The sequence below is a fragment of the Mauremys mutica genome, chromosome 1 (assembly GCF_020497125.1).
Source record: "Mauremys mutica isolate MM-2020 ecotype Southern chromosome 1, ASM2049712v1, whole genome shotgun sequence".
Lineage (NCBI taxonomy): Eukaryota > Metazoa > Chordata > Testudines > Geoemydidae > Mauremys > Mauremys mutica.
Window position 1 is genome coordinate 58,581,323 of NC_059072.1, and position 19,627 is coordinate 58,600,949.

A 19,627-nucleotide genomic window follows, 5' to 3' on the forward strand; every position below is an offset into this window, starting at 1 on the left:
TTATTATTCCAACAATTTTGGTCCCAGTGGTTTGTTGTTACATCAACATCAAAGCCCAATCTAGCCAGATAATCATGTCAGAAGCCATAAACAGCCAATCTGGACTCCCCACTGCTTTAAAACTTGCATCTTTGGTCCTCTTAGCAAAATAAGGGCTGAGGAACATCGGGGAATTCTGGCTGGCTGATCATTAATTACTCTTAAAAGGAGGACCAGCATCTTTCACTCTCTCACTGAATAAAAACCATAACAGGGGTGTGTAAAATATGTGGGGCAAAGCTCCACATGCAAAGAAAAATTGGTGAATTGTCTTATCTGATTGCACAACAAAGGTAAAACCTTTGCTTTTAGCTGATGCAGTTTTGAATTTTCTCAACCCTCAACAATATACCAGTTAGCAAAAAGAAAGCAGTGGAAAGGAGGGGAAGCTGGACACTAAGGGATAAATTCTCTTCACTCTGACACTGTATTGCCAACTCTGGGGACTTTATCACAAGTGATGGAATTTCAAAGGGTTTTGGAGCCCATCTTGTGATGACAGGAGAAGCTCCAGCCTTCTTGCGAAGTTCAGCTCTGCTGGAAGCCGCACAGTCTCTCCCCTGAGCAAAGAGTCTGGAACCCAGTGTGACACCATTCTCTCCTCCCACTCTTCTGTGAGAAACAGCCAGGCTGGTCCCTCTGCTCCTCCTGCCTCTAGCAGCTGGCTAGGAAGAGGTGGAGGGGAGTAAAGAGCCCTGAGCTCCCCCTCCCCGGACTATAAGGGGGTGTATGAAGAGCCCTAGGAGGAGCAGTGGTGAGGCTGGGATTGTTGAAATGAATGAGGTGGGTCTGATGGAAAGGGGAGTTGGGGGTTGAATTGATGGTGTGGGAGCCAAACCGAGGGGGCTGGGGCTGTACTATAGGGAACAGAATTTATTGCTGGGCAGGAGATAGGCAATGTGAAAGCTCCCAGTAAATTTGGGAGAGTGGGCAACACTAACTGTCGCACATACAAATGGGCAGGGAAAGTTCAAAAATAAAAAGACAGACCAAAACCACACAATATAGTCTTTTAAAAAAATCTCCTGATTTGGGGGAGTCAGACTGATTTTTGATCTCTTAAGGAAGTCAGACTCATGATCTTTGCTGTCTTGTGGTTGGCAGTACTGCTGACATGAAGCATCTTATCCACTTAACAGTGATCACTCACACTGGGGAGAGCTGTGAGAGGGAGGAGCTGAAATGGCCATTTGAAGGGGAAAGGGTAGTAAAGTAATTACGATAGGGTTAACTGGGTTAATCAGAGTATTATGGGAATGAGCCATGCTCTACCCCCACCCCATTACTTTCTATTTAGTCAGTGCCCTCCTCCCCTGCTGTACACAAGAAATGTGGTTTTTTGTGCATTGAGTGATCCTTTAAAAAAAAAAAGTCCTGAGAATTTATGGGGACAAATCTTCAGTGCAGTGGCAAATACAATCCTTATAAATGAGCTGTTCATATATTTTGCATGCTTGAAAAAAATAGTTGAGATTCCCCTCCCCAAACTTACTGAGTTTTAAAGGGTGGATCAGACAGAGGGTAAGGAGAAGGGCTGTGACTACAAATGATCATTGACAACTGCAGAACTGAGGTTACAAGTGTAAGCAGAGTCTGAATGAGCTCTACCCTGACATCTAGTGATGAGCTGTGGAAAAAGACTTCAGGAGCTGATCTTGTTTGCATGGACACACCCACACTGCCTAGGTGCTCAGCATGATGAGATTGCTTACCCAAACCATCACTTGTGCCTGGTGTTGGATCCCCAGTCTTCTTCTTATTGGGCAGGTGTAATAAGGGTTGCTATCCTTGTTGTGTGAATCAAGGGCAGCAGAACTGTAGCTGGCATACCCTGATGGAGGGACTCACCCGCAACTGAGGGGCACTCGTTAGGCAGGGGACATGGGTTCCAAAGCTCAATGAATTGAGAAAGGGTGGGTAGGCATTTGTATCTGGTGGTATGGGTTATGTTTAATGGTTCTAGACATGATTTGACCCTTCTTCTCTTCATGGTATAATAAAAGAGCTTATTTAGATTCAATTGAGAGTCTTGTTACATGCTGCAGAGCTGCAGAGAGTAGGTCAAAGTATTAGACCTACTTTGAGACAGTGTCTCTGTTTCAAGAGACTGCCCAGTGTGCACTCACAGTGAGGCTACCCTGCTAACAGCTGAAATCACTGAGAGCTGTGTTAAGTTAGGGCCCTGAAAGACATCTTGGCAAGTGGCTACCTGGAAGGCTAGTGGAGAGGCATGGCCAGCAGGGTGGCTGGTGGAGTGGACCAGAACAGAGCCCTTCAGAGGCGTGGCAATCGTCCGCTGGGGTGATGAGCTAGTGCCCGAGCAGCAGAGCATGTAAGGTGCCTCTTTACTCTCCCTTTCCATACAGGGTGGGAGGTGAACTCTGCAGACAAACCTCTGAACTCTGGGGCTGCACTGACCAAGGACAGCGACTGTGAGTGGGGTGCAGAGAAGGGACGGGCACTTAAAGGGATTTTTGGGTTGCTGGACTTAAGAACCCGAGGGGAAAAGGACACTGCCCACCTTATTTGGGGTGGGTGGGTCTTTTGCTCATGGTTTATGTTTATGAATCCTAGTTGTGGTGTTTTCCCAAATTAATGCTGAGTTACTTCCCTCCTTTTATTAAATTTTTTTGCTACACTCAGACTCTGCTTGTGAGAGGGGAAGTGTTGCCTCTTAGAGGCACCCAGGGGGTGGTGTGTATTGTCCCAGATCACTGGGTGGGGGCTTGAGCCTGTTTTGTGTTGTATTGTTGAAAAGGAACCACTAGATACTGAACCTGGCCCTTGTTGCTTCTGGCTCCACCTGGCAGAAGGGTTACACAAGGAATAGAGGGCTGAATTCATTCTCCTATCTGATTCAGTGCCAGATAGGATGTGGCTTGTGCATCTCCGATTGTGGGCTTGTAGGGGACCAGTTATATTCTCAGAGCAGGATAAAGCAGCCACAAGGACTATCCTAACCTGAGGCATGATTGCAATGGTTCCTGTAGGCCTCGCTGCAATTGAAGAGTAGCCAGGGCATAGGAATGCTCCACTATGGTCCTTCTTGTCCCTGGTGCACCCTAGAACACTTGCAGTTCCGGTACCAGTACTCTCCCCCTTGTGTATGTTCCATTGGCTCATAATGGCTGCAGCATAGGAGTGAATTCCTCCTAGGATAAGTGGGGGGAAACAAGGCCTGGGGAAATGAGAATCTTTTCCTACAGCATCGACATGGAACCTACAAAAAATGTCTTAATTTAACAGAGGCAGCACCAAGTGACAGGACAAACAAATTATGCTAGAAGCGGTAGCAGATGCTGTAAGTAAACTTCTGGTAAAGAGAGCAATCAAAGAAGCAGGTGTAAAGGAGAAGTGGCTGCTCGTGCCATGTCTGTCCTAGGCATGTTGCTCTTTTACAACAAACAAGATGCAGTAAATTCTTCTGTCTGTGGGCAAAAAGATTTTCACTTGGTAAAGCACGTAGCAATTTCGTATGCAACACTATTTGAGGAAGCACATAAACTGCTCATTAAAGTAAGATTTTATCAATAGCTGATTCCTTCTCCCCCCCACCCCTTGGAGAGGTGTTGTCTTGTGATTTAAGCATTGGAATGGGAATCAGGAAGTACCGGATTTCTCCTATAGCTCTGGGAAGGCAAATCTAGAAGGTCCTGATTCAGCAAGATATTTAAGCATGTGCCTAACTTTAAGCATGTGAGTAGACTGCTGGTGCACTGATACCCAGCTGATCTTGCTGACTGATATTGTCTTGTTACTCTCTCATGGTCTGTATGTGTCCATCTTTTGCGTCCTATTTTATGCTTAGATTACAGACTGCAATACTTAGATTGGGGCAGGACCAACTTTTGGTTCTGGGTTTGTACAGTGCCTAGCACAATGGGGTCCTTTCAATGACTGAGGCATATGGCAGTGCAAGTAATAACAACAGTTCCACTGATTCAGTGGGGCTGGTCACATGTTTAATTACTGTGCTGAACTGCATCAGAAAGGAGAATGGAGTGTTACTTACCAATAACTGGAAGTTTCAGAATATATTGTCCATACACTTACTCTACTCTGCTTCCTTCGAATTTATTGAAGTTTCAAACAGCTGGAGAACAGAATCTCCCTGGCCTCTTAGAAGTTCAATTTATCATGCTGGGGTCTATGCTCTAAGTTGGTCATTCTTGCATGGTATACTGCTTTTAAAATGTTTCTGGGACTTGTGAAGCATAGTACATAACTCCTCCAGAGTGCAATGAAAAGGCAAAGATTAAAATCCTGACCCTATTGACTTCACTGGGGTCAGTAGGTGACCCAGTATGTTGGGAGGAATGTGTCACTACTAATTAATGTTGACTGACTAATAATAATAAAAACAAATGTAAATAAAACAAAAAAAAACAACCTGTGGAAATGTTAGCAAATTCAAAGTGTTTTCATTATAGTTCACTTCTTCATTTTTTCCTTTTTTTCCCTAAACAAAAATGATTTTTTCAAAATGAGAAACTTTCAAAAATGAATGTTCTAATTTTTGAAAATGTTATCATGTGGCTCAGCTGACTAGTCAAAGCTGGCGATGCAAAAACCAAAACAAAGGAAAAACATCTGAAGAGCAACCAACAGGCCATTTAAAAATAAATTCTGTCAAACTTCAAATAATGGAAAATTCCCCTAAAATTAAAATGCTTTTGTCACAATTTCTTTCTTTTTATTGTGTTAAAAAAGGTTGAAATTTCAGTGAAAACTTTCATTTGAAATTTCTGACCAGCTCTACTGGTATGTAAATTTCCTTTTCCTTGAATCTGTTATTCTCTGTTTCTCTCTAGGGATCTGTATATTCTCTTTAGTCTTCTTTTTCTAGCATTTTTTTGTAGTTCCGGTTATGAATTATTTATTTTTAAATCCAGGGTGCTGCATTGTCATTGCTGAATCACAAATATCCCATAGATCAGATTATTTGCCCAAAGCATAAATGATAATTTATCCTTGGAAGGAATAAGGTATCTATCTGGATGATGAGGTTTCTAGAAAAGCTGTTCATGCCACTGTTCCTGACAAATACACAAACAGATGAGTCATCCAATCCATATTTCAGATGCAACTCACTAGTAGTTGTATTCATGCAATAAATATGTCTGTAAGCAAAATGCTCCCAGCAATTATCAGCACCGGAATGATAGCAATGGTTCAGTGAACAGAAAACAGTAAGATGTGAGTAGCTATACCTATTAACAGCCATGTATCCTGAGGGCAAAGAGGCATGTGACAAACTGAAGGGTAGCACAAAGGGTTGTATTTACTATATTAAATACCGGTTTGTTGATTTGGCAATTGAATGAATCTGAATGGACTGGAATAGCTCACATCCTTCTACAGCTAGAGGCAAATCTTAAAACAAAATAAAAAAAAATCTAATCACAAAGGATTTCTGTTTTAATTGAATAGCAGCTGGGGGTTACAGAATTCAGTTGAGAAAAAATCAACTACTTTTGTTTCATTCTTCTTTGGAGACTAGTAATGGATGAGATCACTTTGCAAGAGGTATATCTGCAGGTCAAATACCATAATGAAAGGTTGAATCTTACATATACTATAGCTACGGTGACCGGAACACCTTAAAATGGAAGAATTCTCTTTCTAATATAGTTTAATCAGTCACCAACTATTTGATCATAGTTGAAACAGTGGGAGATTTATCAAATAAGGGCGAGTATTTCAGTTTGGCACTTCTGTGTTTAGGCTCTTGCTCTGACTGAGCCACTGAATGATTCCTTTCATGCCACCAATAATGACAAATGGATGATATGCGTCTGTTCTGCAGGATCTTTCTGAGCCGCTTGAACAAGCAGTAAATGAGTTGCCTAAATCAAACCCCAAAATTGTGAGTTTGCTTGAGCAAATCACCTTTCACCAGCTCATGTTGCCCTATTGCCCAAATCTGGTTCACAGCTGTAGCTCCCTGATACAGGAGTCATGGAAGCTGGCTGGAGCACGGTGCTAGGAACCCATGCAAGGGAGGTCTGTACTTTATATGGCTATAGCTATAGACCACATCCCTGGAGTGGTTCTCTGTTCAGTATCTCTTTGGGGGAGGGATGGAGAAGATGCCATTATGCAGCTTTTCTGTGTCACAAGACTGAAGGGGGAGAGAATAACAGCGGGCAGAGACTACTTCAGTCCTTAGACCTGGGGAGGGGGATGGCACAGGCTGCTGTTCCTCCTCCCTCTTTCCCACTAATGCCCAGTTGCTGAGCTGCTCAGGTTGGCTGTAGGAGCAGGATTTTAAGCTCAGGGAGCTCATCCCAGGAGTGCAGGTAGGAAGAAAATTTGGTTTGTTTATCCATAATTCTGGCTTGGAAAAGCCCTGAGCTTTGTACCCCCATCCAGGGAAGAGAGGGAGGACTCCAGGCTTCCCAGTGTTGCCCTTAGCTAGGTTTGCCAGTCCTAGCTTTAAGGATTTTTCTCAGAGCTTTAAGACGAAGGCATTCTGTTCATTTTGCTGTAGCTGGGTTTCTCATGATGCCTGTTATGATCCCTCTTGAGGGGGTCACATACTTATGTGTCACTAGGCTGTAACCAGATCTGGAATCGTAATCACTGCATCACAGACATTAGAGATGGGAAAAGCCCATTACATTGTTTATTTCATAGCCCTGAATGTTCCCTACAATGTGTGACCTATATCAGTGTTTTATTCTGTCTAGTGCTTTGTCCCAGGAACTGGTGTTCCTATCATTGCCCACGAGAGACTGTTTTATGGTCAAAACGATTTCATTATCAGGAAGTTTTTCCAGATATTCTGCCAAACTAACATTTAGTTTTCCTTTCCTAATTTAATCATATTATCGTTCATGATCAAACCCTAAATCACCCTGCAAGGCTGAGAGGCAAGTTCTGAGTCTGGGAAAATTTAAAAAAAACAAAAAAAAGGAAAAATGGAATATATTTGTTAATGCTTGAAGGGAGCTAATGGGTAATTAAGGTTCTGGTCCTGCAAAGACTTAAGCACATCTGTAATTTTAGGGTGATTTTGGGAGCCAGCTACCACTTTAGGCCCGTAAGTTCAAAATTTTGCTCAGTTGCTACCTAACCCTATAAGCATATAAATTTCTGCTGGTGGGCATGCACAAAGCACCTCAGTTCTGACTCCCAAAACTTCACCCATGCCTAAGCCCCAGCAGGTTAGGGTTAGGGTTAGGGGGCATGATCTTGCAAGGAACCTAACTCTAACCCTAACCCTATCTTGCCTGCAAGGCCTAATCGGGTAGGTATTCTCAAAGAACAGCTACCAGACAGGACCCTGCACAAAACAACAGTAATGAGACGGCTTTTATACCCTTCATGAACCAGGAACTCTCCTAGGATGTTTGAAATCTATGTTCAAGTCTCCCCTTGGCCTAATTCTAAGCAGGGATTTGAACCCAGGTCCCCTTTCCTGCCCCTCGGGTGACTTCCCTGACCTATGGCATTGTCTGTGGTGAATTGTTCTCATTTTCTCCTGTTGAAGCGGTTCCAATATGTATGAAATACTGAAATAGTCTTGGGGCCAGTGAGAGAGTGAGAATGACTCTATAGCTCAGTAGTTAGTGCACCCACCTGGGAGACCCGAGATCCAGTCTCCCTGCTCCAGTGAATATTTAAGTAGTTGTACAAAGTTGATCAGCTTCAACAGGAGAGACTGGGAAACCTTCTTCTACCCTAAAATCCCTTATAGCCCAGTGGTTGGGGCACTCATGTGGGATGTAAGAGAGCAATTTTTTTAGTAAATGACCACTGGGTGACACTTTGAATGATAAAACCAAACTTCATTCAAAAGAAAAATGATTAGTTAAGCAAACAAGCATGCAGTTACCACTTACACAATACTACAATTATACTTAAACCTAGAAGCTAATGGTACCCCTTTGATATTAATTGGCGTTCTTACTAATTTTAACAAAAACTACTCCTTTTATAGTCAGTAGTAGAAGTTTTAATGTTAATTAATATACTAATTATCATCTTCACATTTCCACCACCTCGTTGATGGTTCTTTATATTAACACATTATTTAAATTAACATCAGCACCCATGTCCTTCTAATACTATCCCTATAAATAGTATTTTAATAAAACATTCACAGTTCTTAAAAATGCTCTTTAAAAACCTTTCTAAAACCAGCTATAACCAAAATATAGCCACAGCATAACCTAGGGTCATGTCTTCGCTAAGTTCAATTTTCCCATCTTACTGTTTCCAGCTTATCTCTAACTTACATTAGGAACATCCATTTACCATACACCTTTACACTTAGGCCAAAACCTAATTTCTGCTTAACATAGGCTGCAATGCCTAAAGTTAGGCACTGCAACACCGAAAGTGCCCTTTCTGGATGTAGCCCTGGGACTACTCATGAGAGCAGATAAGCTCCTAAATAAACGGCTTCAAATGCTTTTCTATATTTGTCTATCAAAAAAAGTCTTGATTACTGAAATAAACAAATACTGCATGTATTGTTGTGCCTAGTCTTTAATTTAGAGTTGCACAGCTTAGTATTTTCCCAAAAAATTAGTTCCAATACTGCGTATGCTCCATCTGTTTCAAAAGAAACATAATGAATTATAATACCCTCCCATCTGTACCGATATTTTTAGCCACATATTCAGGCTTCTAATCTCTCAGCTTCAGTCTGTATTCTTGGCACAAGACGTGGAACTCGTAGTATGTTATTTTAAAATGTATGTATTACAGACACACATTTGAAATCCTGTTCTATAGCTTTCTTCCTATCTCCACAAACCTGGTTTACAGTTAGAGCAGCTGCAGCAAGCTGTTTTTTGACTTCTCTTAAATAAAATCTTGCAAGGTTTTTGTTAGCAACCTGAGAGGCTTGTTCTTGGATCTTCTGAAGGAAATGACCAAGCTAACTCTGAGGAACACATTTGAAGAAAACATGGAAATTTGAGCTGAAAAGTCATTGAGAACGTATGCTTGTAAGTGTAGGACAAAGAGTCAGCTCTTTCCTTTTTTTACCTCACAATGAATATGACTTGGTTATGAGGGTTGAGTGACAAGCCTCAGGCTTAGAGCAAGTGACAGATGATTGGAGAGAAAAATCCCCAAACTTGGCTCTTGTGTTTTTTCTAACAGTAATGCAGAGTAAGAGGATGGTAAACCACATTACGTAAATAGGCACATGCTGTGAATAAAGCTAGGTATTTACTGAGAGCAGAAAGTGTAGCTCTGGTAGAGTGTGAGGAGCAACACTGGACTGTAGACCTGGATTCAGCCAGGTCCTTAATTGCTTATATAGCCCCAGTCACTTCAAATGGGAATATTTACAAGCTTAAAGTTATATCATAACTTAATGTACATGCTATAAGAGAGGGAGGATGGTCCAGTGGTTAGGACACTCACCGGGACATGGAGACACAAGTTCAATTCCATGCTGTGCTAAAGATATTCTTTGTGACCCTGGGTAAGTCACTGAATACACAAAAAGAGTTAGGTGCCTGAGACTTAGTTTTGTGATGCACAAAACTCCTGCTGAAAACTTTTAGGCAACTTACTCAGCACATATGTTTTCTCAGTAAAAGTTCTCTAGGCACCTCTGGTCATTCATACTGCTGCCCCCTTGTGGGTACCCTGGGTACCTATTTCCTGCCTAAGTCCCAGAGCAATTCACAAACCAGGGGAAGATAGTATCAGAGGGGTAGCCATGTTAGTCTGGATCTGTAAAAGCAACAAAGAGTCCTGTGGCACCTTATAGACTAACTACCGCTGAATTACCGCTGAAGACCCAGCTCTTCAGCGGCGGGTCCTGGGGCAGAAGGACTCCCCGCCACGGGTCTTCGGGGCACTTCGGCAGTGGGTCCCAGGGTGGAAGGACCCCCCGCCACCGAATTACCGCCAAAGACTTGAAGCGGAAGACGCTCCGGGGGCCTCAGTCTCCACGAGAGTTTTCCGAGCCCCCTGGTGCGAGTGAAGGACCCCGCTCCAGGGGCCCCAAAAAACTCTCGTGGGGGCCCCTGTGGGGCCCAGGGCCTGGGGCAAATTGCCCCACTTGCCCCCCCCCGGGCGGCCCTGCCATTGGGCTCTGGGGAATTCTGATGTGGGGCTCCCTTAGTCTCCCTTGTTGAAGCTATTGCACTATGAAAAAAGAATTAGCATCACTGGAGCAGGGGGACTGGGTCTTCCACATCCTGGGTGAATGCTCTGACCACCAAGCTAAAGACTCATTCTCATGTGTGTGTTCTCTCATTCTCTTCTCTCTTAGGAGTCATTAGAGCCAGAGCAAAAGGGAGACCTGGGAGACCCAGGATCCAGCCCCCCTGCTCCATTGGCTATTTAATTGTTTAGTCACAGTGCAAGAGCTCCAACAGGAGAAAGTGAAGGATTTCCCCACATTTCTTGCTAAGCAGATATTGGTACCCAGTGACAGGGGTGGGGTTTAGCACTCGCTCCTCTCATTGGCATCTCCCACTGATGAATTGAGGTGACTCCTTGTCTAGCATACTGTTTTTTGTGAATCGCAGTCTAAGGCATAGATCTCTCCCTATTCATTGTAGAGGAACGTAGGCACTTAACTCAGCCTTGTGAATCGCAGTGATTTTCCCAGGCGCCTAAAAGTTACGCATTATGATGCTGAGCATTGCAACACCTGCCTTCTTTTGTGCATTCAGACCTTAGTCTCTCTCTGTGTCTCAGTCGCCCATATGTAAAACGGGAATAATAGCACTTCCCTACTTCATAGGGGTATTACGAGGATAAACACATTAAATATTAGCAGATGCTTAGGTACAATGGTAATGGGGCCATGTAAATGCCTATGAAATCTGTAGACACATGCTCAAGTACCTTGCTTTGTTGGGGTCAAGATTACTTACTGAATGAGACCAGTGGGTCTGTCCCATCCAATGTCATTCCCCACACATTCACAGTCCTTCTCAGGAAAGTGCATGAAATCCAGTAGTAGACAGTTATGGAAAAAACTGTCTATAAAGGTAGTTTCTTCTTAACCCAGATCAATGAATGATTGGTTTATTCCTGAAGCATGAATGTTTATATCCCATATTTATTTCATCTTGTCTAATGTACTTTTAGCTGTTTTCATTATCAATATCTAATCCTTTTTTTTTAATTCTGCTAAGCTCCCGGTGCCAATTATAACTTGAGGCAATTAGTTCCGCCATTCAATTATGCAGGGCATAGAAAGCATTTCACTGTATCCATTTTAAATTGTTGTGTTTCATTAGAAATCCCCTTCTTCTTGTATTATGAAAGAGAGTAAACTGGAGAGTCCAGTTTATTTTCTGTCTGTCATTCATTATTTTCAATATCTGGATCAAGTCTCTCTTTTTTGTCTTCTCCCTAAAGTCTCAATTGTTTCAGTCTCCCCTCATGCAGAAATCTTTCCATGCCTCTAATTATTTCACATTGTCCATCTCTAGACACCTTCTGTAATCACCTATACTCATTTGGAGGTGAGGTGGCCAGTTTTGTGCACAGTATTCAAGGTAAGGCTAATGTTTTTGGTGTTATTTTCCAACCCAATCTTTATATACCATAGAATTTTGTTTAATGTTTTGATGGCAGTTGCACATTGAACAAAAGTTTTCAGGAGAGTCTTTAGGATATGCTCATGTTCTGTAACTACCAGAAAGCAGCATACTTGAAATGGCTATGTTTTAGCTTTTATGACCATAGGAAATGTCATAGGGAATCAGACCAATGATTCATCCAGTCAGATAACTTATGACAGTGGCCAGAACTGGATGTTTTGGAAGAATATATTGCTGAAATAATTAGGACTTTCCATTGCCATTATGTGGGTTTTCTATCAGGCCCTAAGCTGTCATGATGGACATTATGCAAAACCATGCCCAATTAATATGTATTTTGTGTTGAATATTTTCTAAAATAAGTTTTCTCTTTCCTTCTCTTTATCATTTTAATAATCTTGGTTTTAAATATCACTGTACAGTCATTAACTTTTGAGAAATAACAATAATTGACAGCACGTGGAGGTTTCCAATTAGAGCAATTATCACAGCATCTCTTCCTGAAATCAGCAATGAAGATAACAAGGAACATAGGGACTCAGGAAAAAATACAAAACAGTATGGTATAAGATCACAAGCAAAAGGAAATAATTTTATGCGAAGTGGGCTCCAGATGAAGTCCTTAAAAGAATGTTACAAACAATACACTGCTACAGGCACCGTCCAAAAACATTGTCGTTGAATGCATGATTTAAAAAGAAAATATCTTGTGAGGGTTGGAATGTCAACTAACTCAACATTTCCCAAGATATCCCACAGATTCATTTCTTCCCCTAGCAATGCAAGAGGAATGCAAAATGTTGTACATTTCACCTAACTGTGGTCCATTCAGACTCCTTATGGTGTGCTTTTCCCACATCATATTTTAGTTTGGTTTAGGTTTCCATTGGAATCCAAACAGATGCCAGAACCTTGCAGAAAATGGCACTTATTTTAATTGGTATTGTTTGCTGTCATTAGTCCTCTATGCTGCTCTATGTATTGTCACTAAAACTTACATAAAACAATTGTATGTGTACAATTGTATTGACCAATCACTTTCTTACATATTAGGGACAGGTGACACTAACAATATTCTCTTAGAATGTAGTAATTGCGAAAATGCAAATATACATGGATTTAATATTACAGCACAGGGGTTATCTCCTTAAGATTGCTGTCTGAAAGAAAGAGTTACTTGAACTAAGACATGTGGGACTGGACTCTCCACTTCAGCTGTGCTCAGGGAAGGACTGTAGAAGGGGTGAGGGGCAAAGGTATACCTAAGCCACCTTTCTGCCCCCAGTTTGGGGGCTATTTCTGTCTAGGGCACCACTTAGAGTTGCCTCAGGGCAGTTCTGTATTGCACGCAGTGGTCTATGGGCTCAAGAGACCATTACAGCTGCAGTGATGCTGTGGCCTCTTTTCCTCAGCAATATTTCTTCACCCTGGGATTCAGAAAGGAGGTGATGTACAGGGACTACGGCCTATTCAACTCTAAAACATTTAGATTGACATAAGTATGTTGCTCATGGATATGAAAAATTCACACCCCTTAGCGCTGTAGTTAGTGTCAAAGTTAGACTCGGGACTCACAGTTTGTCAGACCACTCTGTTTTATTAGCACAGCGCTCTGCTAATAACACCCAGATAATGTGAGCCCCATGTAAGACACAAACTATCTTATTTATACAGATAAGAGGGCAGGAACTAAACAAAGGGACAAAGAGAGCAAAACTGTAAAATTTACCTGGGGCACAGCATGCATATCCTACTTCCTTGCTAACTTGATCTACGGCTAATACTTCACCAATCGCCCTTAAGTGGAGCAATTGTTTTACCTTATGTCTGCATTCCTGACACCTGGATTGCAGCATTTCAGCTCTTTTGCTTAAAGGTACACACAGCATTTCTTTAATCCTTTCTATTTTTACAATATAATCCATTCTACTTTCACATTAGTCTGACCTAACCTCTGGTGTAGATGCAGCTACATCAGTGGAAAACTTCTGTCAACCTAGCTATGCTTTCTCAGGGAAGTGGAGCTCTTACAGTGATGGAAAACCCCCTTCATTGCTGCAGGGTACACCTGTGCTGTGCAGTTACAGCAGTGTAGCTGTGGCGTCATAGTGTAGATAAGCTCTATGTCACCCTGGGATTTGCCCTACATTGGGCTAGTTAGGTTAGTTTTCTGGTCCCTGTAAACAAATGGAGTGTCAAAAAAGCATGCTAGGCAGCTCAGGATCCAGCCATTTATCTTTAATAGCAACTTAGTCTTTAATATCTAAGCATAGGCAACAATCGAGTGGAATAGATGGTAACGAGTTAGCAGGAAAAGGAGTACTTCAAAAACTTCTAGGAAAAAAAAAGTAAACTAGGTTTTAAAGAGAAAATAAGTAACAGTTCATTCATTAAAGAGAGCGAGAGCTTCCTCTGCTGCTGACTCATACTTTGTGTAGTCATTTACACTTCTGTGAAGTTTGCACTGTTTTGAACTGTGTGTGTATAAAATGCAGCCAAATCTGAATGCATGTTACACTACAAAGTTTTGCAGGCATAGCTATTTTGGTTAGCAGTGTGAGAAAAATCACAGCTGGTAGCTGACATAACTTTGCTGACAAATGCAACTGTACCAACATAAATGTGCTTCTGTCAGTGTAGCAGTGGTAAAGTCATTTGGGGTGGTGGCATAGGTGCCGACTCTGTGGGTGCTCAGGAGCTGGAGCTCCCACGGAGAAAAATTAGTGGATACTCTGCACCCACCGGCAGCCAAGCTCCCCTTCCCACCTCACCTCCTCCCCCTCTTGTGAGTGTGCTGTGTCCCTGCTTCTCCCCTTAGCTCCCAGCACTTGCCACCACAACACAGCTGTTTTGTGGCTAACAAGCTCCAGAAGGGAGGGAGGAAGGAGGAGCGGGAACACGGCACGCTCATGGGAGGAGGCGAGGAAGAGGTGTAGCCGGGACGGGGATTTGGGGAAGGACTCTAATAGGGGCAGGGAGGGGACAGAGTTGGGGCAGGGACTTTGGGGAAGGGTTGGAATGGGGGCCGGGCAGGGGTGGAGTTGGAGTGAGGCTGGAGGCAGAGTGGGGTCGAGCACCCACCGGTGCCAGCGGAAGTTGGCGCCTATGGGCAGTGGTAAAGTCATGCTGACAGAAGAACTTTCATCTACTTACTCTGCATCTCCACTAATGGGAGCTCTACCTACCTCGCTATACCAGCTAAGGCACTGTAGTGTAGACAATCCTTTTGGTAAGTTGCATATCTTTGCATGGGAATAAAAGACTTGTACAAAGTGTAAGGAAGTGGGGAATGAGGTCCATAGTCTCGAAAGTTTTGGTCTCTCAAGATTCCTTTACAACGGTTATTAAATCATAGCAAAGTGACTATGTGTCAATGTAAGCCGCTTCACTGTGTACACACACAGCACTCCCTCTAATTGTCGTCATACCAGTGCATTATGGGTCTCCTAAGGTATCTATTCCACAGTTCCTGGTATATGTGATAAAGCAGGGATTAGTGAGAGCTGCAGCCCACATTTGGAGAAGCACTTTAGCAAAATGTGAGCTCTATATTTGCATTTTTGATGTATTACGTAGCATGTATTGTGGTTTTTTATATTTCCCCTGAAACATGGCATCAATATTAAATTAAAATATCCCTTGTAGCCTTTTTTATTTAACTTGAATTTCGTAATTTTGTATTAAACTACCATGGGTTCAGCTCCTGATGCTATAGTTACAAGCTCAACAGAGTGAAAATCACCTTTGGTGCTTTTCTCAAGTTTGGAAACTCCAGGAACACCTGAAGACCAAGGATAGGTGACCACAGACACAACCACAAGTACAAAGTCTTATCTGTGCCACAAGTTTTATTACAGCAATAAATAAAGTTACAATTACCCATGCATATAGAAATCCTACAAAAACCCATGTAATAACTAAGACTGTGATCATACTCACATCATCAAAGATATTCTAAGGTCTGGTAGCCATCTTGACAGACAATCAGTGATAGAGGGGTGGTTCCTGCTGAGCTTTCCTGTGAGGTTGTCCCTTAAGATCTTCCCACTTTTACACTACTAGGAAACCCATTGTTGTTCTGTCCACACGTAACACCTTATGCATATGCATGAGGGTTTCAACCTTCTTTTCCTTATCTGTACTTCCACACCCCATGAATACTGGGGTTTTGTCATTGCTTGTTTCTTAGTTCCTCTTATTGTCATTAGCATCTGCACACAACATGTACCCTGTGGTCAGGATAGGACATTCCGTGATGTTACAATCAGGTGTCTCATGGATCTTAGACATACATTGCGGTTTATTGCAATCTAGTTTTCTGTAACATCACCTGTTGGCACATCTTTTACAGTAATCTTGGGACCTTACTGGCACAGTATTATTCCTAGGTCACCCACTCATGTCAAGCATTCTTCAGCCTATGGCCTACTATGACTAAGCTAAAATCTTACAGTCCTCAGCCTGTAGGCCTTGCATTCCAGTCATGCTTTACTTACATATCTAATATACACTCATCACTCCTATATACTTATCATATACATATACTTCTATAATCCTACAATTTAAATCTATTTAGTATACATTGCTTGTATATGAAATAGCATATGAATTGACCATAACACCAAATAACACAGGGGTCGGCAACCTTTCAGAAGTGGCCGAGTCTTCATTTATTCATTCTAATTTAAGGTTTTGCGTGCCAGTAATACATTTTAACCTTTTTAGAAGGTCTCTTTCTATAAGTCTATAATATATAACTAAACTATTGTTGTATGTAAAGTAAATAAGGTTTCAAAATGTTTAAGAAGCTTCATTTAAAATTAAATTAAAATGCAGAGTCCCCCTGGACCAGTGGCCAGAACCTGGGCAGTGTGAGTGCCACTGAAAATCATCTCGTGTGCTGCCTTCGGCACACGTGCCATAGGTTGCCTACCCCTGAAATAATACAATGATAAATGGATGATAAAATGAACTAATTGGCTGCATCCTGATTTCTTTTAAAATAAGAAATGCCTCCAGATTGCCTACATTGCATCTTTAATTTTGTGCTGGTCACTTGTTTCATACAGCGTTGCCATAGCTTTTTGAGTGCCTTATATCAGTTGGTGTTTTTTCTTAAAGCTCCAGCTCCTGGAATCATGTGATTAAAATGAGAGCTGTGATTCTCACATAAATAAAGGTAAGTTCCTAGCCTTCAGGATATAGAAAAAAGTTTGAAAAATGACCCAAGTGCTCCCTAGAGGCTCAAAAGCCAGAAGACAAATAAAAAGACCCCAAAATGTAACTCTTTAAAAACATCTTATTATTTTTAAACACATCTCACAATTTTGGGGAGGGAGCAGACTTGTGATATTTGAATGTTTGGGGTTGGCAATACTGAAACTGATTTGAATGAGAGCAGTTAGGCCAACATTGAACATTTTGTAAAGACCCACTCCAAGTGGTTTGCGAGCCAGCATCTTAAATGTCCAAAGTCTCTAGTGTAAAACTCTACTGAAGTGGAGTTACTCAGGATTTACACTGATGTAACTGAGATTTAAATCTGGCTTTTGGTGTCTAGAAAAACGTTGGTGGGATACAAGTTGCTGCTTACACCCTCTGAAAGTTGCGGTGGGTGGAAGAAGAATGCGGGAAAACAGGCTACTGTGATGTTGCAACTGCAGTAATGGCCATGGAGCAGCTGTGTTGCCACTCTGTGGTTTGGTGTGGGTGGGGTACAAGTCTCTTGTAGCCTTTATAGAGCCTTTTGGATGTTATAATTTTCCTTTCTCTCTTACGTTTTGCTATGTAATTTCACCCCTACCAAACCACTAGAGGGACCTAAAGTCCATCTCAAATAAATTAGCTTCTTAGCTATTTGATTTTTAAAAGTCTTTTTGTAAAACTGTTCATGTTTTTCAGAATTACAACATGTTTAGGGTTTGATCCTTCTCAGTGCAGGTGGAGAGCAGTCTGGACAAAAGCATAGTGAGGAGGACAGGGAGTACAGGGGAAGATGAGCACGAATAGATGAAAATGCAATGAAGCTACCAAATGACATCTGGCTAGTAGCCAGAAGTGAGGCCTAAGAAGGAATGTGTGACTGAGGGTATGTCTACAGTTAGACATACGTGGCTGGCCCACACCAGCTGACTGTCTTGCAGAGCTCGGGCTAAGGGGCTGTTTAATTGTGGTGTAGACATTTGGGCTTGGGCTGCACGGGGACCCTTCCTCCTCACAGGGTCGTAGAGCCCGGGCTCCAGCCCAAGCCAGAATGTCTACACTGCAATTAAACAACCCCTTAGCCTTAGCCCCATGAGGCCATCCATGGGTGTCTATTTGCAATGTAGACATACCCTAAAAGCCTCATTAATATGGTCAAGATTATGCTTAGCCCATGACTCCTCACCTACATGAGATTTCCACCCATGTCCCTCCCCTCTTTATCATGTACAGTTACATGTGAGAGAGTCAGTGTGCAGGAGACTTGTGGTTTAGTACTGCTCCCTGTGAAGGATTTTGTTCAGCACTTAACCTTACTTGTGTAGTCTTTATTTTCAGTTGTCCAGGAGTGAAACAAGCTTGCACACCCTGCCACTCAGAATGAAAAATGGGTAGGACCAAGGCTTTCATAAATATAAAATCGCTCATTTTAAAAGCGTACCTTTCTCCTTGTGACATTGGGCATGGTAGATAGCCAGGTTTCTTTTCCTAACCCTTGGACTTGTAGATTACTGAGCTCTGATTTCAATGATAATGAATATATTTATATATATGGAGGTGGTACCCATCTGATAAATTACTGAGCATGATGCTAAAAGTATTTATCCTGCTCTTTTGATAACCCTGCCTTCACTCTGCCCACCACCCGGTCTCTCTGGCATTTATTCTAATGTTCAAGACACTTGAGCAGCTTCAGCCATCTTAAACAGAACTTAAGAGAACTGTTTCCTTCTTTTCTCCTCAATTTCCCCTCCCCGACCAATTTTAAATATATCTGAATTCCCAGACATCTGATGTGTAGTCCTGGCTCAGTGACAGATTCTCTCTGTATAAAAATGTCATGAGTTTAATGCTCAGTCTTTTAGATCTTTCAGAGTTAGAAGAAAGTGCTGGATCCCCTCAGAAAGTAGAGAATCCAAATGGGACCTAATACTCCCTCCTACTCCTGGAAGAGCCTGAGATATTGGGCTTCGAAATTGTGACATTTTAAGTCTGATTTTAGAGGATTTTTATGGCTTTCTCCAAGGCCTGTATAGTTTGACTGTTGGTAGCTAAAACAGACAGGCAGATGGATGCAAAAAATAGTCCCAGTAATAAAACTTAATAATCCCCAAATGTTCCTAATATAGTTTCTGTGCCATATGTGGCATGTACAGAATACATACTAGTGTGATATAGAGGTTTTATTGGCACTTGTTTGGAATTACTTGTATATTCATGGTTTTGACACACAGGACTAATGTTTGGATATCTAAATCACCGCCACTATTAACTTTCTCATGTTTCATTTTATGATTATTTGTATTACCATAGTGCCTCGAAGCCCTAGTCATGGACCAGGACCCCATTGTGCTAGCTGCTGTACAAATACAGGACAAAAAGATGGTCTCTGCCTGAAAAAAATCTAAATGCATTTCATTTCTCTCTCTCTCTCGCTTGAGCAGGCTTTAAGTAATGCATTGGCTTTGTGCTGGCTGTTTGAGAGTGAATTTTGTTTTTCCAGAATGAATTAGGGGAATTGGCAAAGCTTGCAGAGGGAGGCAACTGTCCTGAGTACCTCCTAAGCCCTTCCAGAGCAGAGCTACTGTCTGAGAAGAGCTTAAGTAGCTCCATTTACAGGTTGCTTCCTCAGCTGTGGAGCTCTTAAGATGCACAGAAACAGGTTACCTTCCTGCACTTCTACCTTAGGACTTCTACAGAGGGAGTAATTATGTAACTTTGGGTAGTCTACGCTATGGAGAGTATCCTGGCATAGCTGTGCTGGCATCACCCTGTAGTGTAGACACAGCCTACACTGATGGAAGGGGTTTTTCCACCGGTGTAGGAACATCACCTCCCTGAACAATAGTAGCTACATCGAT

The 19,627-nt window shown here is 42.1% G+C and overlaps 1 long non-coding RNA gene across 2 annotated transcripts in view; it reads left to right on the forward strand.

The window, feature by feature from the left end:
* The window catches only part of LOC123378610, a 108,024-nt gene that overhangs the window by 11,214 nt on the left and 77,183 nt on the right, over positions 1 to 19,627 (forward strand). Inside the window, exons 2-3 of one of the 2 annotated variants that reach the window (XR_006582675.1) lie at positions 11,454 to 11,519; positions 16,686 to 16,743. This is a non-coding gene — a long non-coding RNA (uncharacterized LOC123378610). Of the gene's footprint in view, positions 1 to 11,453; positions 11,520 to 16,685; positions 16,744 to 19,627 lie in introns of those variants that run through there. The other variant, XR_006582674.1, reaches the window with a different exon arrangement.